At 41.3% G+C, this 26086-nt stretch overlaps 1 long non-coding RNA gene across 1 annotated transcript; it reads right to left on the bottom strand.

Annotated features, from left to right (window-relative positions):
* Positions 1–7962: 7962 nt before the first annotated feature.
* On the bottom strand, positions 7963–24690 carry LOC142657090 (uncharacterized). The gene is made up of 3 exons (XR_012849807.1): positions 24651–24690; positions 12311–12450; positions 7963–8155 (listed from the first exon to the last, which is right to left on the bottom strand). It is a non-coding gene; the product is annotated as an uncharacterized LOC142657090 (long non-coding RNA).
* Positions 24691–26086: the final 1396 nt, after the last annotated feature.

Below are 26086 nucleotides of genomic sequence, written 5' to 3'. Positions count from 1 at the left end.
TGTGGAAGGAACTTCAAGCACACCAGACAAGCTGTATGCACTGGATTTCAGGTCAGTCTCTCTCCCTCCTAGTCTGCCCAATCTGGGGAAATCTAGGGAAAGCAGCCCGTCTGAGGAATCAGCCATCACCTTATCTAATATGAGGAGTCTATTGTCAGAATTAAGGACATCCATGCAAAACGATTTCCAAACTGCCTTTACCACACTGTCTAAGGACATTAGAGATATTGGTGATCGCACAGCTCATCTTGAAACAAAAATGGATGAATTTTCCTCTGCTTTTAATACTTTAGTGGACGCTCAAAATGAGACAGATGAAGACATGCTAGCAGTAAAATTAAAATTGGCTGACTTGGAAGACCGCTCCAGAAGGAACAACATTCGTTTCCGCGGTATACCGGAATCCATCATGCCAGCGCAGCTCAGAGAGTTCCTGATTGATTATTTTTCTGCTTTAATCCCAGAGGCGGATCAAAGAGATTTGATGATTGATAGAGTACACAGATTGCCAAAACCCAAACATCTACCGCAAACAACGCCGAGAGATGTTCTGGCAAGAATCCATTTTTATCAAACAAAAGAGGCCATCTTGAAGTCGGCGTTTAAAAATAACGACATCCCTGAGCGGTTTGTGGGCATCTCGTTGTACGCAGATTTATCACCAACCACGATGAATCGCAGAAGAGAATTTGCGCCTTTCACAAAGCATCTACGTGACCAAGAAATTCCCTATAAATGGGGTTACCCGGTCAAGCTCCTCATCACGAAAAATGGAGCCACCCATGTCCTTCACACACCCAAAGAAGCAGCGTCTCTTCTAGCAAAATGGTTTCCCGACTTTCAGCCTCGAGATCATCAAATGATGGCGAAAAAGAAACCACCGGTATTATCCCAGGAATGGACACAGGTTGGATCTCCTAAGAATCCCTGATTTCAATCTGATTGAATATAGAGGAGAATGACCCAGCAAGAATTTTGGACTCCCTGTTGAATCCAGAATAAGGAACTCACGGTGTTGTCTGATATCCTTTTTTTTTCTTTTTGATAATCTTATTGCTGCAGGTTGTACTGTGCCTTTAAATAACCATGTGGGCTAGGAAGGCACTTATGTTACTCGTGTTGTGTCTCTCCCCCCCCCCATGAGGCCAACTACCTTTACAAGGAGTTGGCTAGATATATTTGAACATATTTTCATATGTGTTCTCAGGTTTTTATGTTACAAGGTATCACTACTGATTGATAAGAAAAATGCGTTATGTACATATAGTCTTTCTTGTTGGGGAATAACGGAGATGAGCGGTCCTCACTCACATAATATTACTCACGTAGGGGAGATATTTAGAGATCAGGTATGCTACAAGAGTACACAGTATCGATCTTTCTTAGGGTATAATGGTCTTTAAAATATCATCTTTGAATGTGAAGGGCCTTAATAGTCCATTCAAACGCTCTCTCATGTGGAAAGAGTGTAAAATGCTGAAATGTGATGTGTTATGTGCACAAGAGACACACCTCTTGGAGAAAGACATCCACAGGCTTAAAAATGCACAGTTCCCCCATATTTTTTGTACCCCAAACTCAGGCAAGAAAAAGGGGACGTTAATTGCTATCAAAAATTCTGTGGCCTTTCAACTTATACAAGTAACTTATGATAAATGTGATAGGTTTGTAATCATACAGTGCCTTATTAACAATGAGAAATACACCTTGGTCTCATTATACGCTCCTAATAAGCATCAAGGCAGATTTCTCAAACGTCTACTTAAACGAATTGAGAATAATAAATTTGGTTCCCTAATACTATGTGGGGACTTCAATAAAGTACTGATTCCTCAATTAGACAAGAGTAGGAGCAAACCAAAAGAAAAAAACACAGATATCTATAACATTTTATTCAGGGGAAATCTCTATGACACATGGAGAACTTGTAATGCCTCAGAAAGAGATTATACTTTTTTCTCTCACCCCCACAAATGCTATTCTAGAATTGACTTTATTATTGCTGACCAATGGTTACTCCAGCGTGTGATCAACCCTAGCATCGGGACAATCACTTGGTCGGACCACGCCCCGGTCTCTATCTCTATTAATGAGCAATATAATCGAGTTCCCACCTCCCCCTGGCGCATAAACAACTCCTTACTAAACAAAGAGGAATACAATGCACAGATAAACAAAGCGTTGACTGACTTTTTCGAAACTAATAAACCGGATGACACGTCCACCTTTAACAACTGGTGTGCACACAAAGCAGTAATCAGAGGTCACCTTATCAAAATTGCGGCAACAGCAAAGAAAATAAGATTAGCTAAAACAGAAGAATTGTTGCTTAAAATTAAGAAATTAGAAGATCTTAATAAAAAGAGAACCACGAGAGGTCTAACAATCGAATTAAAACAATTAAGAACACAACTTCACCAATTGTTATATCACAAGTGTGAATACGCCCTGAGAAGGAGCAGAATGATCTATTACTGGCAGGGTAATAAGGCTGGGAAGATGTTAGCTAACAAATTTAAAAACAAAACATTGAAGGCTAAAATACCCTATATTTTTAAACCATCTGGGGATAAAATCTTAAACCCACAGGGGATAGCTGAAGCCTTTGCTGAATATTATGGTCATTTATACAATTTAAACAAAGATCCTCTCACCAAACAACCTACGCAGCAACTTATAGATGGCTTTCTAGATTCGGTCAATTTACCGTCGATCCCGAGTGATCAAATGACACTCCTTAATGCACAATTCACAGTATCAGAGGTACAAAATGTCATTAAACAACTCAAGATTAATAAATCTCCCGGACCAGACGGTCTAACAAACGAATATTATAAACAGTTCTCTCAGATTATAGCCCCTCACCTAGTATCAATGTTCAATCAGGCCACTATTTCAGGTCGTTTTCCTAAAGAAATGCTACAAGCACTAATAATTACCCTCCCGAAACCAGGTAAATCTCCTGACAGACCCGAAAATTTTAGACCAATTTCTTTGCTAAATTGCGATTTGAAAATATATTCAAAAGTGTTGGCCAACAGGCTGGTCGATATCCTTCCTTCTCTAATCAATATTGATCAAGTAGGATTTATTAAAAATAGACAAACGGTAGATGGAACTAGAAGACTAATCAACATCCTTCACTATGCAGAAACGCATAACACCCCTTCTCTGCTCCTATCATTAGATGCAGAGAAGGCCTTTGATAGGATCGATTGGGGTTATCTAGAGTCGGTTATGGATAAAATAGGAATAGTGGGCCCGTTTGGGAAAGCCATTTTAGCTCTATACTCCGGTCCTTCCGCCTCCGTATACTCAGCCGGATTTTTATCCTCACGCTTTGACATTACAAATGGAACTAGACAGGGATGTCCCATGTCCCCTTTAATTTTTGCGCTTTTAATGGTACCTCTGGCTGAGAAAATAAGGTCTTCTAGTTCAATTTCTGGAATCACAATAGGGGAAAAGGAACACCGTATAGGTCTGTTCGCGGATGATGTAATAATAATATGCTCTTCCCCAACCACGTCCCTTCCAGAAATAAGTAAAGTTTTATCAGAATTTAGTAATGCGTCTTACTACAAAATAAACACTTCTAAGTCACAAATTCTGAATATGGGGCTTTCCCAGAAAATGGTAGCACAACTTAAAGCATCATTCCCCTTCAAATGGGTGGAAGACGCCCTGCCTTATCTAGGGGTTAATCTAACATTTCCAGTCTCAAAATTGTTTGACCAAAATTATATTCCTCTCCACAAGAAAATCATTGAGGACCTACATAACTATAAACACCACGGTGTTTCTTGGTTAGGTAGAATAGCTGCCATCAAAATGTTAACTCTTCCTAAGATTCTATACACTTTTAGGAATGTTCCCATATTTGTGACAAACACTTTCATAAATAAACTCCAATCCATCTTAATGAGATTCGTATGGGGGAAAACCAAATCAAGAGTTAAAGCAGATATTCTTTACAGACCCATGCGTGAGGGGGGATTGGGATGCCCCACTCTATTACAATACTATAGAGCCGCTATATTCGACCAATTAAAATCGTTATGGTCACAGGATGCTTCTAAACATTGGGTTTCCATTGAATCATCTGTATTGGGAAGGCACTCATTAGCAATATCCCTATCTGCTTCCTCTTTATTTGGGAACCATATGAGGTCCACACATCCTACAATAAGGGCAATCACTGAGTTATGGCACCACCTAGTTATTAAACATAGCCTGTATTCTACGGATTATGAGAAATCTAGTATTGCACTACTGATGGCTCTCATTCCAGATCTTGACATCTCTACTTGGATGGCTAATGGATTACTCCTCATGTCTGATTTATGGGAAAATGACATCCTGATACCCTTCCAAACTCTGGCCCAAATGTACAATATTCAGAAACATGACTTTTATAAATATCTACAAATTAGGCATGCACTGACATCCATACCCAAACCTCTCCCAACATCAGAATCCAAATTAAGCAAATGGTTAGCAAATAACTCATCCTCCAGAGGTAATATCTCCCAATGTTATAAATTTTTACTAAACTCCTTCCCAAATGACTTGCATATATACAAACAAAAGTGGGAACATGATCTTGAGGTCACTATATCTGAAGATCAATGGAACTCGGCCTTCTATGCTGTCTCATCGATCTCCAGATGTACTAATCATATTGAAACAGCCAGAAAACTCTTGTATAGATGGTACCTCACCCCGGAGAAACTTCATAAATTTTACGAAGAATCAAAAGAGTGTTGGAGATGTAGTAATACAGGCACTATGTTGCACATCTGGTGGAAGTGTCCACATATCCTGGAAGTGTGGAGAAAAATTGGTCGTTTTCTGTCAAATATATGTGGTTACCCAATTATCCTAGATGCCCCATTATGCTTGTTGGCAATTGGTGCCGACAAGTATGATCGCACTCACAGAGCAGTTATCCTACACACTATTATAGTGACTAGATTCAAAATAGCAAAATACTGGAAAACCAATAAAATCCCATCCTTGTCAGAAATTATTCAGGGAATAAACAACAACTGCTGGTTTGAATCTATGATCGCCTCTTCCTTAAATAAAAAAAGCTCATTTGATAACATGTGGGATGTTTGGACCTCCAGCCAGTATTGTAATGCGATACACTAGATTTATGGATATTCACACATACAAACCATATATTATTGTGCAAAAATACCATTGAGACTCCCTGATGTATTCCCTTACATATTGTTTTATTGTTCATAATGATTTATTGTACACAAAGCTATGATATTGTACTGATACCTTTGTTATGTTAAGTTATGTAAATTTATTTCTATTTTTACTATGTTAAGTTTTGTAAGTAAGCTTAGTTCCTGCTTACTTGTATGTTCGATTTGAAAAACTCAATAAAAAGAAATGTGATAAAAAAAAAAAAAGCTGACTTTATGTCTTTTTATTGTATTTTAGTTCTTTTATTGTATTTAGTGGCATTGTACCCCTGCTGATATGGTAATTTGTGCGCCTCAACTTTAACAGTATGCTCTCGTCTCTGTTATTTGCTATTTTTTCCCCCTAGATGGCGGTGTTGAGGAGTAGTGGTCAGTCTGGCAACATGGAGTATAGTATTATTATAGTTGTGGCCGTCCGGTCTGTATTTGAATTGTATTGTATTGTACTATAACATTTGAATGTTCATTTGCAGATACAGCAAATGATGATTTGCTGGCTGCTCGTGATGTTTTTTGGCACTGGGATGTGCGGCTCAGACATTTTGACTGCATTAGCCACGCCATAACAGGGTAATGGCTGCACCACGTTATCATGTTGTGGAAGATGCTTTATGAATAAAACGGTGTGTCGGTTGGAAGAAAGGAGTAACCTGGGCTGCGTTCTGTGCTAGAGAAGAGAGAGAGCTGGGTGAACTCTGTTGGAAATGGACTTCATGTCGTTGGGCCTGTGGCAGAGGTCTTACAGCAGATTGATCATTGCAGCCATGAGTGTGATCAGTGGTGGGTGCGGCAGGAGCCGGCCCATGCACCGGACGTCAGCCATTTTGCAGTCTTCTATGCCTGAAGTGCCAGACCAAACCTCTGCATCAGAGACCGGCACACTTTGCCCTGTCTGCGACAGTACAACAAGCCATCATAGACATTTGAAGGATTTTGAAGGTATCATGTAGCCATGTGCGCCATCAGCGCTGGTCTGAAAATAAGTTCTGTTGTTGCTAAAACTTCTGTTTTGTACCATCTTTGCAGCGGCATACCTGTGGGGGCAGTTTACCACCAAGGTCGCAGCTTGCAACACAAAATCAGTCAGAGGTGTCTGGCAGTGGCTGGTTTCCCTCTCCCGTACTGAATAAACATGCACGTTTATTTTATCTGAGCTTGCATGTTTACGGGTGACGTAGCTGTTCCCTGAATAAGGCTTCGTTCACATCTGCGTCAGGGCTCTGTTCCGTCATTTTAACGGAATCAATAGCGTAGTCGACTATGCTATTGATTCCATCAAAACGACGGAACCCTTGCACAACGGAGACAAATGGAAACCATTGGCACCGGATCCGTCACCATTGAAACCAATGGTGATGGAAACGGAAACCTGTGGTTTCCGTTTGTGTCAGTCAGGGCTCCATTCTGACGGAAAGCTCAGATGGAACGTTGGAATGGAGCCCTGAGGCAGGTGTGACGGAAGCCTAAGCAGTCAACTAAAAGCTATCTCATCTTATCTTGCACTGCACATCTACTCCACCTCGAACAAACGCAGGGGGCATCTTCACCCTTTAGGGTTTATTTAAGGGCGGGTTCACACATAGCGGAATTTCACTTAAATTCCGCTGCGGACACTCCGCAGCGTTAATCCGCAGCGGAGCCGTTTCTCCATTGACTTTCACTTTAATTTAGCAGTGTTCGTTTACACGATGCGTACAATTCCGCTGCAGAGCATAGGCTGCGGAGCGGAATTTGGTGTCCGCAGCATGCTCTGTCTGTTGCGGAGCAGTGGCGGACTCATGGCGGAATTTCTCCATTGACTTCAATGGAGATTCTAATTTCCGCAATGAAGTCCGCAGCTGTCATGCACATGTTATGTGTGCTGCGGATGCGTCTTGCTTTTTTAACTTGACATTTCTTCATTCTGGCTGGACCTATGTATTTCTAGGTCTACAGCCAGACTGAGGAAGTCAATGGGGCTCCCGTAATGACGGGAGCGTTGCTAGGAGACGTCTGTAAATAGTCACTGTCCAGGGTGCTGAAAGAGTTACGCGATCGGCAGTAACTGTTTCTGCACCCGGGACAGTGACTACCGATCTCAATATACATGTATCTGTACAAAAATATATAAGTTCATACTTACCGAGAACTCCCTGCGTCTGTCTCCAGTCCAGCCTCCCAGGATGACGATTCAGTGTAAGTGACGGCTGCAGCCAATCACAGGCCAAGCACAGGCTGCAGCGGTCACATGGACTGGCGCGTCATCCAGGGAGGTCGGGCTGGATGCCGAAAGAGGGACGCGTCACCAAGACAACGGCCGGTAAGTATGAAAGTCGTTTACTTTCACTAGGGAAAGTGCTGTCCCTTCTCTCTATCCTGCACTGATAGGGAGAAGGGAAGCACTTTTCCCGCAGTCCGCAGCAGCTAGTCCGCATCAATTTACTGCACATTTTGTGCAGATCCGCAGCAGAATCTGCAACGCAGATTCTGTGCGGCATGGATGCGGACAGTTGCGGAGGAATTCCGCCATGTGTGGTCATGCCCTAATAAGGAAGAGAGCACCCCACTTTTTCTACTGACAAGTCTTCTATATATACGGTAGATGTGATACATGAATTTATCCAATTTGATCTAAATCTGTAATCGCGGAATACAATTTTAGGAATTATTATGCAAAGCGAATACATAACGCAGTCAATCCACTCCATACTGAGGTAATGCCATGCTTTTTATTGTATCGGAACAGAACAATCGAATTTGTAGCAATAAGTGTTTATTGAATAACTTTCTCCTGCAGGAGGTATGATGGCACTGGTATAAGGGATAACAGCTCCATCTCTGTATTCTCTTTCCATAGTACGAGCAGGCATAGGCTGTCACTATCAGGATTTTTATTAATCCATGTGGAAGCTTTGGATAGGAGCCGAGTGATTCTCATAATCTGCTTGCTGACAGCTCTGTAAAGTATTACATTTTGTCACATAGTTACAGATTGTTAAACTTAAGTCACGTTGAGCTGAAAGACATCAAGTAACAACCAAAATGCATTGCAGTCGGCATCTTCAATTACTTTGAGGGAAGATAAACAGTATTAGTGCATCCAAAGACAACAAAGCTTACATTTCTCCAATTCTTAATTAAGAGACAAACCTCCTGATAACGTGCTGTTGCAAGCTGGCAATTCATTATATCCCATCTGCGGATTGTAGACATGGGCGCTCTGCTAGTCTTTCAACTTTTTTAATTGGTAATTGTTATTTTGCCTACTGCTATAGCAGTAACGGTTTTCGGCAAAACTTTTGCTATGATACTCCCTTTAGGCCAGGATCACGTACGCACGCACGCACACACGCACGCGCGCACACACACACACACACACACACACACACACACTGTTTTGGTGTAGTTTTTGGTGCCGTTTTTGGTGTTTTTTTTTTAGCCACAGCCATAAGTGGATCCATAAGAAAGATTTATATAACTCATACATCTCCTTTCTTTTGTGTCCACTCTTGGTTTGGCTCTAAAAACGGAGCCAAAAGCTGCCACAAAAACTGCATCAAAGCTGCGTGTGTGATCCCAGCCTTAGGCCTCCTTCACATGCACCTTTTTTCAATGCATTTTGATGTAAAAAACAACTGTACAATTTTAAGTGGTTTTTAATTGCTTTTTTTTTTTTGCATGCGTTTTGTACATTGTACAAACTGGCAGAAAAAAAACACCATACCTAGAGCATGCTGCGTTTTTGGAGAAAAAACACAGACGCCAAAAATGCTACAAAAACGCCACAAACAAAAACGCTGCATATGTAACACCGGACCGCAGAATTTTTGGGCAAAACAAAAAAGCATCGAAAAACACCATTGAAAAACACTGAGTGAATCCAGCATTAGGCTATGTTCACACTGAGTTTTTTTGCAGGCGGAAATTCTGCCCCGAAATTCTGTTTGGAAGTTTGAGGCAGATTTTCCTCTCCCTGCACACCGATTTTCGTGGCTTTTTTCGCTGCGTTTTTCGCCCGCGGCCATTGAGTGCCGCGGGCATAAAACGCCGCTTAATACGCTTTCTCTGCCTCCCATTGATGTCAATGGGAGGTCAGAGGCGTAAATGCCCGAAGATAGGGCATGTCCCTTCTTTCTCCCACGAGACGGTTTTACCGCTTGCGGGAAAAAGACGCCTCCGCCTCCCATTGAAATAAATGGGAGCCATTTTTGGGCCGTTTTTGACGAGTTTTGTGTAAAAACACTCAGTGTGAACATAGCCTTAGACTGGAATTGCACATGCAGTATTTGGTGCAGTTTCTTGGAGTCAAAGCCAGGAATGGATTAGAAAGGAAGAGGAAGTTAAATATTAAATCATTTTTTGTTGGATCCACTCCTGACTTTGGCTTAAAAAACGACATCAACTGCACCAAAAACTGTTTCCCTTTAAGCCATCGTAAATCTTCCTTCACACATAGATTTATTCTGGTGTTTTCAAATTAATTTTTAAAACGCATTTTCAAATGCCAGCATTTATAATGTACCAGCATTTTTTAAGGAGTTTTACCTGCGTTTTTTGTGGCATTTTTTATTTAGTGTCATTTTGTACGTTGTTTTATTTATGCCATTTTTTAAGTCCTATAGAGAATCTGACACACAGATACTGCTGCATTTAGAAAAAGCGCCAGAGACTACAAAAATGCCACAAACAAATCATTAAAGATTATAGACTTTAATGTAACATCCGACTGCAAAAAAAAAAACAAAAAAAAAAAAACACAAAACACTGTATGTGAATCCCACCCATAGAGCTCATCTGACATTACAAAAAAGGATCTGCTGCTTTTCTTGAAACAGCGCCAGACTTGGCAGACAATTGGCTGTGTCTGGTATTGCATTAAATTGACACAACTGCAATACAAGACACAGCCCTTGGACAAGTGTTATCAAAAACAATTAACCTTTCTCAGACAAACCCAGTCATAACTGTGCCTATGAGTAGTGTCTAATCCTTTCCAGAGTAATGTTGTAATCATATCGACCAAGTTTATCAACCAACGCACCAGAATTTAATGGACAACAGACTTACAGATTATCAGCACAAACATTCATATCTTCATGTAAGGGTGAAATCCATCCAGAAAAGATCTACTGATTTATGTCAGAAACACACATCAAAAGGGTTTGCGAAATCAGACGACCACCAATGTACAACTAGGGAAAGAAAAGGCCCTATTAAACCGGCCTATTTTGGCAGGTGCAGCGAGCGCCGATCAATGAGACAGCTCGTTGATCGGTGCTTGTTTGCTTCTGTCACAAAGATCTATAGATGAGGACGAGCGGTCGTTACCCCGATCGCTCGTCCCCATACGTTATTATCATGTCGGCAGCGCGTCTCCCTGGTACAATTAAGTAAATATATGTAATCCAGTAATTTTGAGTGATGAGTTTGATAAATTTGACATGAGTTTGACATGCTCTACATAGGAAATCTACATCCATAACTGGGGTTTTTAAGGAGCCCTAGAAAGAATTGCTCTGTACCATAGACTCTCATCACCTGAGCATGCAGATACGTTTATCTCGATGACTATCAACCAGTGAAAGTGACTGCATTGGATTTCCATACTTCCACCAGTATATCCAATAAGAGCCAGCCTGAAGGATGGTTCACGTGCAGTTGCATGGTTTGCCTCATCTGTCACTAATAAAGGGGGTGCCACAGGTCCGGTTGGCCTGGTCACCCAGTACTGAACTGGACTTATGGATTGGCAGTGACATTCCCTAGTTTACTTATTGGACATGTCAATCTAGGCAAATGTCTAAGGGCGGGTTCACACATAGCGGAATTTCACTTAAATTCCGCTGCGGACACTCCGCAGCGTTAATCCGCAGCGGAGCCGTTTCTCCATTGACTTTCACTTTAATTTAGCAGTGTTCGTTTACACGATGCGTACAATTCCGCTGCGGAGCATAGGCTGCGGAGCGGAATTTGGTGTCCGCAGCATGCTCTGTCTGTTGCGGAGCAGTGGCGGACTCATGGCGGAATTTCTCCATTGACTTCAATGGAGATTCAAAGTTCCGCAATGAAGTCCGCAGCTGTCATGCACATGTCATGTGTGCTGCGGATGCGTCTTGCTTTTTTAACTTGACATTTCTTCATTCTGGCTGGACCTATGTATTTCTAGGTCTACAGCCAGACTGAGGAAGTCAATGGGGCTCCCGTAATGACGGGAGCGTTGCTAGGAGACGTCAGTAAATAGTCACTGTCCAGGGTGCTGAAAGAGTTAAGCGATCGGCAGTAACTGTTTCTGCACCCGGGACAGTGACTACCGATCTCAATATACATGTATCTGTAAAAAAATATATAAGTTCATACTTACCGAGAACTCCCTGGGTCTGTCTCCAGTCCGGCCTCCCAGGATGACGATTCAGTGTAAGTGACGGCTGCAGCCAATCACAGGCCAAGCACAGGCTGCAGCGGTCACATGGACTGGCGCGTCATCCAGGGAGGTCGGGCTGGATGCCGAAAGAGGGACGCGTCACCAAGACAACGGCCGGTAAGTATGAAAGTCGTTTACTTTCACTAGGGAAAGTGCTGTCCCTTCTCTCTATCCTGCACTGATAGGGAGAAGGGAAGCACTTTTCCCGCAGTCCGCAGCAGCTAGTCCGCATCAATGTACTGCACATTTTGTGCAGATCCGCAGCAGAATCTGCAACGCAGATTCTGTGCGGCATGGATGCGGACAGTTGCGGAGGAATTCCGCCATGTGTGGTCATGCCCTAACAGTGTTATTTGGGCGCATTACAGCAAAGTTGTATGATTATACCATTTGGGTGTTGTATGGTACAAAGTAAGCGTCAGTAAAAGGTGCTGCGCCGGGCATCAACCGTACTTAGGCCAGCTCTCTATCCACTTAAGCATTCTGCAGGAGAACATGAACCCATGTATTTACAGATAATGTTTTTTATTTTCTTCAATATGGTGGAGTGGAACCCAGTTAAGGGTGGAGGAATAGAAGAGAAACAATATCTTCCTGCCGAAGGTTTTCTTTCATTGTAATTACATTTTTCATAATATATTTAGACATATTTAAAACAATGATAAAAGAGCAATGCTTAAAGGGCATCTACCTTATCAGAGACCTGTCATACTTCAGAGCATTATTCTTCTTTAGCAAATCCAGCCATTTGGAACTGGCTTCTTTCCAGCAATTTTCAGCCTCTGTTTGATAATGATATTCACAGTTTCATGATCACGCTGAATATTCTGCCTTTCAGGAAAACATAGATCAATTTCAAGTTTCAGTCTAATTATCTTCCTTTCCTCAGCTGAAGTTTTCCCTTATTTTATTTATTTTTTCATTTTGTTACTAGGTTTGATTGGTTGTTACTTTATTGTGAGCTTGTTTAGTTTCCTCTTCAAAACATCTAATTGAATTACATTAGCCATCTGCATTCTATGCAGATCTGGAAAACGTTCCGGATCTGAAGGACTCCGCTGATTGTTCTCCATATGGTTAAGAGAGAAGGCTGTCCAGTACTGAAATGACATGTCATTTAGAATTTGTGTGTTATGTGCAGCAGCCAATGAAATCTGAAAAATGAAATATGTCACCTAATACTTCTTCTAACTTTGCCTCTTGTGTAAATACTTAGCAGAAATATAAAATAAGAGTTACTGTTATGTAATGTAACAACAATCCAAGAAAGAATTAAAGGCTAAGTAAATGCTTGAAAGTGTTTTTGTTTTGTTTGGTTTTTTAAATAAATATGTGTATTTGTGTTTGTTAATAAACTTTGTAAATACATTTTATTAAAAAATAATTTATTTTTTTAAGATACAGCTGCTCTGTATGCTCTATACAGAGCAGCTGCATCTAGCGCTATTTACTGAATCCGTCAGTTCCGTGAACCTGATGCGTTCAGTGATAGCGGGTCCTGCGTGTCTCTGACACATAGGATCCACCTGTAAACTATCACATCTAAGTTCATAACCTGCAGGACCCGCTGTCACTTAGATGTGATAGTTTAAGTGTCCAGTGTTGGATTGAAACGTCGCACTATGTAAGCTGAAATAAATAAGATTACATTTTTCACTATCTATCTATCTATCTATCTATCTATCTATCTATCTATCTATCTATCTATCTATCTATCTATCTATCTATCTATCTATCTATCTATCTATCTATCTATCTATCTATCTATCTATCTATCTATCTATCTATCTATCTATAAATATCACAGGGCACAGAGCCTCCCCGGAGGCCTGTATAGCACCATTGTCCAGATAATGCTCCCAACAGCCGCACTGTCTGAGTTCAGTCACTTATCATTTTACTATTTTTAGCTCTCACATTCATATTTAATTGGGCACTTGATACTCTCCAATCCCCATTGACCCAGCCTAGACGGTCTGGTAGTCCTCCTGGTGTTTGTTGACAATTGGCCAGCATGTGACCACTACAGCCAATCAGTGGCCTAGGCGGTCACTTGCCATACTACTGGCAACACCGCTCAGCAAAGGGAGCCGTGCAGTATGTTACATGACCACTGAGCTCACTGAGTGGCACCTGCGATCACGTGCCGGCCGCTTGTAAACAAAGAGTGGGGGAAACGCCGGAGCGTCTGCGCTGGATGTGTGTATTGTTTTGCTTTTTTGTAATTTTCTAACATTTGCTGCTGCTATTGGTTTTTTTTTTGGTTTTTTTTAAAGTCAGAAAGCCCATTTAAGCTGTTTGAGTTTTTATAAAATAGCATTATATTTTCCATTTTATTGTGCTCAATACTCTTTTCTTCTCCAATGCCCTCACAACACTTACAATAAATGTCCATATGTAAAAATAAATAATATACTGGAGGCACAGTACACTCTAATGAAGTGGGAATATGCCATTAACACCAATATGGCTATTGTCTCACATTTGTAGGTTAAGCAGCATAGCTAGTAATAAAAAAGTATAAAGTAGAAATACATCTGTGGTGGATAATTGCTTAGAACGCTGAACATTTACATGTAATGTGATATAGAGAACAATTGTTGCATAATGAATCATTTGTTTTATTGGTTAAGTTTCTAGTTATGAATTGTTAGTCACCCCTTCGTAGTGCAGAGTTAATGTACAATCAGGGAGACGATGATTATACAATAAAAGAATATAAAAGGAAAAATAATAATAATAAAAAATTATTTAGAGAGGCCATAACTGCTTGTTACTACTAATGGTTTTATGCAATCAGCTAGCAATGATTATATTTGTAGATTCTACAGAAGAACCAATTGTGTAGGCTTTATGGCTGCACGAAGATTATTAAATTAGAGGAGAATTAAAAGGAAAATATCTTAAGACTGTAAAGGAGACCATATACATTAATGTCGGCCAAACCTATATCTAATGTGTATTGGGGCCTCCCGACTCTCCCCTGATGGCAGATGTCGGGGGAGAGAAGGATAGGGCAGTTAATTTCAACATGCCTGATCCTTTTGTTCCCAGGGGAGATAAGGCGCCACCTGGGGTGTCTGGCAGCAACTTACTCCCCTCTCTCTATTAAAGAATACATGCACGCTCGGCCAAGCGTGCATGTGTATGGGGGAACCGGGATGTTCAATCACTGATTCCAGCCATTTCAACACTTGTGAAGGTCAATTGGGGTTTAAACCAGACATCTAGAAAATGCTGTCTATCAGTATAACTGGGTGCTATTCATTACAACCGAGAAACCATGTTATGGACTAAACCAATATCACAAACATGCAGTCTATACCTTAGGCCAGGGCATAGCAGTGATAGTTGCTACAAGATAGACACTATACAAAAGATGCCTCAGCACGGGAAGGACAAATTTTGACACAATGGCCCACATTTATCATGCAGTTTACGCCAGGTCTTGGCAAAAACTCAGACAAAGAAAGTCGCAAAGTGTGACAAATTTGTGGTATAAATTGTGAATTTGCTCTTCACTCACCAAATTTATAAAGTGACAAGAAAAGTTTGCGTAGTCTCCAAGGAGATGTAGTTTCAGTCAAATTGCTTGTAGCAGGCATAGATTTGTTTTTCTGTCTCTCTGACAAAATGTTCCAAATATATTTAATTTGGAGCAAAACATGACATCTATCTCCTTTACAAAGACTGACGTAAGATACGCCAGTCTTAGTAAATGTGGGTCAATGTACAGTATTGACTATTGGATAAATCCAGGCTTTAGAAATCTGGAAAAAAATCCTGACTTAATAATATTTGCTACTGCATACATGCAAATATCTACAATCTATCTACACTTTTATTATTCTCTAGGTGGGCACAAAGGGGCATTATTCCTTTGTAGTGGGCACGAAGTAGGTCATCATTAAAGTGCTGGGGTAGAAAGGGGAAATTACTGTCAAAGTCACATTGTTACTGTGTAGGGGGCACATTGAGGAGCCTCGTTACTGTGTAGGGTGCACAAAAGCGGAATTATTACTGTGTGGGGGAACAAAAGGGGCATTATTAATTTCTGTTGGCACTGTTACTGTGTTGGGCACAAAAGGTGGCACTGTTGCTTCATGGGACATATATTGGGCACTTATACTGTCTGGTGCACTATTACCACCCAGGGCACAACTAATGTCTGGGACACAATATGGGGCACTATCTGTTTGGCACCATTATTTTTAAGAGGACTATATATTTGGCACTATTTTTTACAGGGGTGCTGTCTGTGAACCACTTTTTGAGAAGCTAGGTATGACACCATTTTTCTGAAGTACAGTATTTGAAGGCACTGTGCAACACAGCAAGTACACTAACTGGACAGATGGGCAGCAACAGGCACAGAATTTTTGGGTAATAGCAGGATGAAGATTCTATGTAGGTTAGAAAATGGTAGTGAAGGTGCTGGGAAAGTGAAGAGCCAAGGATATCTGGGCGAAAGAAGTCATGGCGGTCCCGAACAGATGCAAAACACAGGAAAAGTGAACCACTCTAATCAGAGAAGACCTCACATGTGAGTCACTGGATTTAAAGGGGTTATAAGCCAATCAGAGTGCTGGCATCATGGCTCCCATCACTGAGCAGTGATGCCAAGAATACGGCACTTGAGCGCTCTGATTAGCTGCAGCGGTCACATGCTGGCCACACGTAAACAAAGACCAGGAGGACTGCCTAAGCATGATCGCTGGATCATTGGTAGAACGAAGGGGGTGAGAACTGATCCTGTTTTTGTTTTGTTTTTTATCACGTTTGCAGCTTTTTTTTTTTTTTAATTCACTAGTCGGATAATCCTGTTAAGATGTACTGTAATCACAATAGTTATAAAATTGTAGCTCGATGGTACAAAACCCCAGATAAGATTGCCCGCTTCGCTGAGAATAGAACTAATCGATGCTGGAGGTGTATAGATGGAGAGGGTTCTTATTACCACATTTGGTGGTCTTGCAGGAAACTACAATCTTGGTGGCAGGACATTTTGGACAAATGTAACCATATATGTGGGATTGAGCTTTCCCCCTAGCCAAAGATAGCCTTACTTTCCATTTTTCCTAAGAATCTCGAAAAATAGACCTCACTCTTGCACAGACAATTAATAATTGCAGCCAGACTACTCATACCCCATTACTGGTTATCTAAGAGTTTACCCCTATGGCTGGGTTCACACTACCTATTTTCAGGCGTAAACGAGGCGTATTATGCCTCGTTTTACGTCTGAAAATACGGCTCCAATACGTCGGCAAACATCTGCCCATTCTTTTGAATGGGTTTGCCGACGTACTGTGCCGACGACCTGTAATTTACGCGTCGTCGTTTGACAGCTGTCAAACGACGACGCGTAAAATGACTGCCTCGTCAAAGAAGTGCAGGACACTTATATACATTATATGCAGGGCACTTCTTTGCAACGTAATTTGAGCCGTTCTTCATTGAATTCAATGAAGAACAGCTCAAGATTACGGGCGTCAATGACGCCTCGCAAAATGCGAGGAGGAGCATTTACGTCTGAAATGACGGAGCTGTTTTCTCCTGAAAACAGTCTGTAATTTCAGACGTAAAAGCCAGTTATCTTGTGCACATACCCTATAGATCAATGGCTCAACATAATCAATCAGTTATATCGATTTGAAGAAATATATCATTGGGAGTCTCGTACTAGACTATAGTTTGTAGTACTGTGGCAACAATGGAAAGCATTTAGAAAACTTACCTGTCACTCTGTATCAATTCTGACGCAGGTAGTCTCTTTTTCCTATTTGCCCCAAGGGGCACCTATGTTACCGGTACTGCTTAAGAGAAAAATCCATACTCCTGTCTCTGTGACTAGAATACTCTGCACTTTATTGAATATCAATGTAACTTGTACAATGTGATATCTCATGATTCTTTTCTTGTGTTCTATTTACACTATTTTCATTTTTTTTTAAATAATACGAAATATATATATATATTGTAAAGGATCTGCCAGACACAGCTTCTGTGTCGACGCCCATGGGTAATCAGTCTGCATCTGCTCCTGATAGAGTGACTCGATCTGCTACCACTCAGGCTGGTAGGCTCAGGAGTGGGAGAACCAATCACAGCCTGGCCAGACGGTTCTAACTCCCGCCCTCGGTCTATTTATACCCTCATTACCTGCTTGTCTTTGCCTGTGATTCTTTCCTGTTTCCTGGCTCTGCTGCTCCTGCTATTATTATTGACCTCTGCTACAATTTGACCCTGGCTTTACTGACTACGCTCCTGCTCTGCGTTTGGTACCTCGTACACTCCTGGTTTGACTCGGCTCGTTCACTACTCCTGTTGCTCACGGTGTTGCCGTGGGCAACTGCCCCATTTCCCTTAGCTTCTGTGTACCCTTGTCTGTTTCTCTGTCGTACACATATTGAGCGTAGGGACCGTCGCCCAGTTGAACGCCGTCGCCTAGGACGGGCCGTGCAACTAGGCAGGGACTGAGTGGCGGGTAGATTAGGGCTCATCTGTCTGTCTCCCTACCCCGTCATTACATATATATATATATATATATATATATATATATATATATATATATATATATATATATATATATATATATAAAACAAAAAATATGTACTGTAATCACTTACATGGTTTGCAGAGTTCCTGTGTAGGACTGGCATCTACCATCATATGGTCACTACATGGTGTTATAATTTCTTTGTATAGTGATTTTTATTCAGTGACAGTATGGAGGTATTATTGAGTGGTAATGGTAGTGGTCCTGGTGTGGCAGTATTATTTGGGCCTTGCATTGTAGTATCATTGGTAATATTGGTCTTTGCATAGTGACTGTGACTATAGTATGTGACTATTTTGTTGCTATAACATTTCAGCATTTGGAGCCCCACTCTTGATATTGCCCAGGGCCACACTTTGTCTAAATACGGCTCTGATCAATGACATGACCAATGAGCATTTTCATCTATTCTGAGAAGGAAAGCCCTTTTTGATGTACTTGATGCCCTATTAACGGTGAGCACAGCTCACATATCAGATGCTCCTAGCTGATTCATTTGACTGCCTGTAGGTTTGATTCTGCATGCGGGGGAGGGGGCTCTATTTGCTTAGGGCACCAAAATATCTTGTCTTGGCCCATTTGACTAGGTTCTACTGAAAATGTTTGAACAATATTGGTTAAACCAACAAAATGGGGGCCGTAGTTGTATGTAAATTATAAATATGTTTCACGCATTTAGATAAACTGCGGTCAGACAATTTAGTAAATTTGTAAGTAATTTTACTGTGGAATTTAGAGTTGCAGGTTCATATTAAACTCCATCCACAATCCCAAATCTCTGTTCCCTACTGCAGAGAGCTGTTTTGTAATATTAAGTTCCTTTCTTTCTGTCTTCCTTTTATCTTTTAGATAACAAAAACCTATTTTAGAGGGAAGTGGATTTCCTTTATTTTGCCTCTTTTCATGTTCTCCTGAAATAAACTTATTGATTATGATTATCTTTGAAGCAATGTTTTGTTGTGATGCTCCAGAAAACATTTCAGATTCGGAACCATTATCTACAGTATACTGAAAACTTTAGTGCTTTTCCAGCTCTAAACAGATAGGACAAGGGAAAATATATCTTTGGTCTAACACAATGGTATCAATTTCTGGTACTGAATTAATGAAGGCTAGACTACTACTCGTTCCATCATATAGAGACATTTGGCACATTATTGACCTGCACATTTGGTGCCTTGTGGTATATACTAGGGAATATTTAGTGGTCTCAGTGCAATAGGTATAGTATACAGATTTGTGCATGTATATACACTCCTCAACATTGAAAGTGCAACACTAAGAAGGGCAAGCCAAAAGGTTATGCAAATCGAGGAATTAGCAGGTGTTGCTGAGATCTGCAAATTATCAAATTTTCAAGCACCTAGCTCCAATCTGTGGTGTGTGGGGTGGCATAAAAGCCAAATTGAAAGCAAAGTTTTTTAGCCACATGAAACCTCAAAAATCAAGTGGTGTGGGATGATTGTACGATGCCTCCTGTTCATCGATGTGCCAGTTATCGCCACTTTTTGCAAACTGAGAGTCACAGAATCCTTGAACTGAGAGACCGTAGTTTATCACTCTGGCAGATCGCTACACACCCAAGCCAAGTTGTCAGCACTGTTCAGTGTTGTGTGTCCTGGAGGTTCAGAGAACAACAATGAACGGGAATGACAGCGCAGATTCGAACCTCTGCACAGACGGATCGTCTACTTGGAAGAATGGCGCTTAGTGATCCATTCTGTACTGCAAGTGAAATTGAACGTCACATCCCAAGCCTAGGGCGGCAACCAGTGTCAACACAAACCATCAGAAGGAGTTTGCACGACATTGGATTATGAGTCAGACATCCAGCTACAGGTGTTCCATTAACCACACGCCACCCCTCTCAAAGGCTATCATGGTGCATAGCAAGACGGCAATGTATCTTGGAATGGAGTTCTATCCTCTTCAGCGATGAGTCCCGCTTTTGTCTCGGATGCAATGATAGCTAGGGATTAGTCTGGAGACTGTGTGGGCAATGCCATGAAGAGGCCTTCACAAGGGAACGTCACACCGGTCCTTTCTCCTGGGATTATGGGGTGGGTTGGCATAATGTGCAGTTGCCGGACCCCTCTAGGCTTCATTTCAGGTACACTAACAGCTCGGCGTTACATTGATTTGGTCGGGGAAGCAGTGGTACGACCATTTCTCCAAAGTGTCCCAACGCCAGGCCGCATGTTGCTTGTGCTACTGTGAGCAGCTTTCGTGGCCTAAATATGCTACCATGGCCTGCAGCATGTCTCCCATTGAGCACACCTGGGACGTCATTGGTCGGCAATTGCAAAGGGAGCTGCCAGCACCCAATCTTGATAATTTGCGTTCCCAAGTGCATTCAGCGTGGCATAACATTCCTCAGACAACCATTACTAACCTCACTGATAGCGTGCCAAGTGCGTTTATTTCTGCGCCTGGCGCTCATATTCATTGCTGAATAAATCAAGATGTTTGGAATATTTTGTTTCCATTTTTTTTTATCATTTGCATATCATTAACATGTCTATCGATCATGTGATTTCCACAATTCCAAAAATTTTCCTTTTTGGTGTAACAATTTCAATGTTGAGGTGTATGTATATATATATATATATATATATATATATATACAGGTGATGTGAATAACATTTATTAACTGGTTTCAATGGTGCATGGGTGGGATATATTAGGCAGCGAGTGATCAGTCAGTTCTTGAAGTTGAAGATGTGGTGGAATAAAAAAAAATGGGCAAGTGTAGGGATCAGAGCGACTTTGACAAGGGCCAAATTGTGATGCTACGCGACTAGATCAGACCATCTCCAAAATAGCAGATTTTGTGGGGTCTTCCTGGTATGCAGTGGTTATATCCTACCAAAGGTGGACAAGCATTGAACCAGCGACAGGATCATTGGCACCCAAGGCTCGGAGGATAAGCGGAGGATAGCCAGTCTAATCCGATCCCACAGAGGAACTACTGTAGCTACAATTAACAAATTGCTGAAAAAGTTACTGCTGGCTATGATAGAAAGGTGTCAGAACACACAGAGCTTTGAAGCTTACTGCTTTTAGGGCTGCGTACCCACAGATTGGTCAGAAGCCTCATGCACCGAAAGCACCTACAATGGACACAAGAGCATCAGAACTGGACCATGGAGCAATGGAAGATGGTGGTCTGGTCTAATGAATCACTTTTTCTTTTAGATCATGTGGATGGCCGGGTGAGTGTGCATCACTTACCTGAGGAAGAGATGGCACCAGGATGCACTATAGGAAGACAACAAGCCGGCGGAGGCAGTGTGATAATATGGGCAATGTTCTGCTGGGAAACCTCGGGTCCATTCATTTGGATGTTACTTTGACAAGTACACCCTTTTATTACAACGGTATTATGTAATGGCAGCGGTCTCTTTCCACAGGAATATGTTCCCTGCCACGCTGCAAAGATTGTTCATGATTGGATGACTTGTCTCTGCCTCAGTGTTACACGGCTTTTACTTGCATCATTGTCTATTCCAAACAAAACTCTTTGAAGAGAATTTGAAGTTAATGCAAACTCATCAACGTTAAATAATTCTCTAAACAGACCTTTTTTCAGCACTCACAGACTAATGGTAAGTATACATGAAATAGGTTGATTTTAAGAGCAGCTTCAATAAGAGTCCTTCCGTTTACTCAGTGTATATTTGTTAACATAGCTGTTCTTTCAGAGCATAAATTACCATTACAGCCATTAGAGTTGTACAGAGAGAGTAAAAGCACTGTGCGGCGGAGATATTTGCATCAATGGGCTGCATGTTTCCAATTACCACGTAATTCCCCGGTCTTATCACCGGGATGACATGACTTTAACATAGCCGGAAGAATGGTATTGGAATCTCAGTAATGCTATTGCCAAGTCTTTCAATTACACTTAATTCTTTCAAATACCATGTAACAGCCAATCCATCTGCTGCCGTATATTATAATTTCTGGTATGCATGTTCACCAGTTCTAATTCATTAACTTATAATTAATAGGATGGCAGATAGTGCACTAACAGCCGAATCCAATTTCCTAAAACACGTTTATAGGCCAAATCTGAAAATGTAATTCTGATTATAGAAAGGTTTAAATAGGTATATAGGAATTTGTGGAGTCCGCAGTTCATGTTATAGCTGGAATGGAGAGAGGCTACAAAAATGAAGCATCTCTAGTTCTGGAGGAACCGGAATGTCTGTTTATTATAGAAACCAGTTTATTGATTTCAATGAACACAGTGTAATGATTAATTTCCCCTGTGGTGGCGCTGCAGGGGAACTGAACACCTGCAAGTGGGTTCCCCCAATGATTACTGCTGATCAATGGGGTACCACTCTGTGATCAGCTTATTATCAGGGGACCCTTCTAAAAATAAAGCATTGTCCAAAGGGCACAACACTTTTAAGAAATGGTAATGTTACCTTCTGTAATTCCTTAATTGCATCATTGGTTGTCCCTGGGTACCAATTCAAAGAACTGTTAGGCCTTCTTCACCCACACTAACTTTTTCAGCGTTTTTCGTGGCATTTTATATTTTGTTACTTTTGTAATAGCTCAGGACTATTAGAACTGAATAATGGTAGCTCGGCTATGAAAAGACAATTATTACCTGCCCTTTTTGTCATTCTTTTTTCTGCTGTGCACAAGTTGATTTGTCTTTTGTAGGTTCCTTCCATTACAGATCTATGTATGTAGTTGGCTTGATGTTTTTGAGTGGTTACTGGATGTTATTTGATGGTTGCTTCTCATTGACACACTTAACTGTCATATATGTAAACTCCTATAAAGGATTACATTTCTTATAAACTCATACCACAACACCCAGTGGCCACTATTATCTTTTTTCCCTAGAAACAGTGCCACTCTTGTCCATGGGCTGTGTCTGGTAATGCAGTCCATACCTATTAAATGGGTTGTTTCATCAGAAACACAACCCTTCCAGAAAGAAACCGCTACTGTCCGATTGCTGCCAAACAAATGGATTTTTCCGGGGGACGCCGCAGCCAGCCAGGCATGCAGTATTACAGATGAATGGCCGCCAATGGACTACATGGATAACTCAAGTTCGTCAGTATGGGAGCTGATCTTAAACAGCAGCTGTTCATTTAGTAGGGTCCCGAGCGAGGAACCCCCCAAAATGACATTAATATGCCCTTATAGGGCAATTATTACGCAAGTATTCTCCAACAGAAGCTTTGCTGATAGGGAATAATATCTCCAACATATGGCGGCTTACGGAGCACCCTACTGTGGCACACTGAATTCCTGAAGCTACATAGTACGGAGGCGCAGGGAACCTCATGTGTCGGCGTACAACCATAAGGACTAAAAGTGTCTACACACAACGGCCCACATTTATTATGCAGTTAACGACAAGGTTTTGTCGTAAACTGGTTTAAAAGAAAGTTGCAAGCAGTAACGTGTAACACATTTGTGATACAATTTGTAACTTTTCTCATCGCTTGCCAAATTTGGAAAGTGGCAAGAAAAATTGGTGTGATCTCAAAGGAGATGTTTAGGTCACATTTATTAATATTGGCAAAAATCTATGCCTGCTGATAGTAGGTGTAGATTTTTTTTTTCTCTATCTGTTAGTTCAAAATGCACTACATTTATTAGGTGTTTGCCTATTAATAAATTTGGAGCAAATCACTCCAACCACCTCAGATGTGTTCTCCCTTAAAAGCATTGTTTTGCCTCTAGGGGAAAATATCTTTATACTACTGTGCTGTAAGGAAACCCCATACAGTGGCATGCAGAATGTCTATGGCTTAGGTAGTACGCAGCTGTAGGGACTCCGTGTGCTGCCATACAGGCTTTGTGCAGCTCGACTATGTGCAGAGTCAGTATGTAAATCCTTTGGTGTGTTTTTATTGTCTTTTATAATGAATGGCTGATTTATTTTAGATTTTTTTTTGTAAGCTATATGCTGGTTTGAGTGAAATGGATTTTCAGGTGCATAAATAATTGTTGGTGTGTGTGACGCAGGGGAGAGAATAACGTGTGTGAGGCGGGGGCTGGGGTTGGTTCTTGTGACCCCATCTGTGTTCATACATTTGAGGCTGTCATGCTGCAGGGCTTAGATTCATTGTAGTACAGTCCACAAAGACCCCTGGAGGGAAAACATGTGCAAGATCATTCAGGTTTAGTTGCACAAAATATAAAATATTTAAGGGTTGTCATCTTGCTAGATATTATTGTGAGTTCTTCTCTTACCAAAACACATCAGATAAAATAATGTAATATTGTAAGGATTCTTTGCAAATCCACAATATTTTAAAGAAAATAATATTTCCATTTAATGGAATACTACCGTATATTTCCAGCTATTTGTTCAAAATGTAAAGTTACAAATTCCATGGTTTTTTTTTATTTAAAGGAGCAGTCCCGCAAAATTCTTTATTCTCTGGCCCATTAGAGATGCACATTATGTAAATTGTGGGGAAGGTAATTTTCTTACTGGTGGCTGTATCTGAGGGTTATCCTCTCCCTTCTGGTCCTCAGCTGTGTCATGTGACCAGCAATAGGACTCTCCAACTGCCACAGCGTCTCGGGTGTGGACAGGAAGTCCGTTTCTCTATTGCCTCATGTGTGGACAGGAAGTCCGTATCCCTATTCATTACTATCACAGCCTCCATGTGAGTCTTATATTAATGAACGGAGAAACTGACTTCCTGTCCACACACGAGACGCTGTGTCAGTTGGAGAGTCCTATTGCTGGTCACATGACACAGCTGAGGACAAGAAGGGAAGGGATAACTCACAGATACAGCCACCAGTAAGAAGATCCACCTTCTGACCAACATCCCTAACAAATTGGTTGATGGTACACCACCTACCATTGTAACAAACAAACCCTGCTCTCAACGACTTACAATTCACCAAGTACCTATCAACGCTTTTAAATCCTCAGATCTGGAACTTCACCTCTCTAGATTACCCTCTATAACTGAACAAATGGAAATACCCCTCATTAACAACTCCCTTACTTTTTCCTTTAATGACTCCATAGAGGATGATATCTCGTCCCTACTACAACTATCAATCCACAACCCTCCTCAGTCACCCAATCCAACTTCACCAGACACTCTATTTCACGAACCGCTAGAGGCCTCTAATTTACCCCAGGAGTGTACTACCATCAACCCCGATACGAACCTAGCCCTTTCTACCCTAGATTTCACTTTTGCAGCAACATCTTTTTTAGGGCTCCCCTCACAACTAGTCAGGCCACCTCTAACCCCCACGATCATGAGTCAAGACATATTGATCCCTTTCATTATGAGCCCCAAAGCTCAATCGATCACAAACTTTTTTCCAAAACTACAAAAAATCTCTACAAAAAGGAAGCTGGCTACAGACCTAGAGGACAGAGAGGGGGAAAGAACCGAAACAAATCAACACCTATCTCTCAGCAAAAAGAGGAACCTTGTCCCACAATAAAATTATTTAACCTATCATCCTATACACTAAACACTCATGAATGTAGCCTACTAAATAGAGGACTTTCCTTCTGTCCAACAGCACCAGTCGACACCTTTGAGTTATTTATGGACCTGAATAGGTTTATACGAAAACTGACTTTGACGAGACATTTTGCTATCGCTAAACACACCACCTCTTCAACTGACAATACCGAAGAACCCCCAAACAGGGCCTCCCCAAGCGCTGTTCCAGTAGAAGTCCACCCCAAATCAACATTCTACCCAACCTATCACCAAGGACCTATGCTAGAAACCTTTTCTACCTTGGTGAGCAACGAATTTAGGTCATTTGAAACACCATCACATCACCCAGACAACCTGACCTCCTACGAAAGAAGGGCATTAAAAACCCTCCAGAATAATACTAATATAGTTATCCGCCCGGCAGATAAGGGAGGGGGCATAGTTATCC

Source organism: Rhinoderma darwinii, chromosome 7, assembly GCF_050947455.1.
Source record: "Rhinoderma darwinii isolate aRhiDar2 chromosome 7, aRhiDar2.hap1, whole genome shotgun sequence".
Classification (NCBI taxonomy): Eukaryota; Metazoa; Chordata; class Amphibia; order Anura; family Rhinodermatidae; genus Rhinoderma; species Rhinoderma darwinii.
The sequence above is the reverse complement of the archived record's forward strand: the minus strand, read 5'-3'. Positions and strand labels throughout refer to the sequence as shown.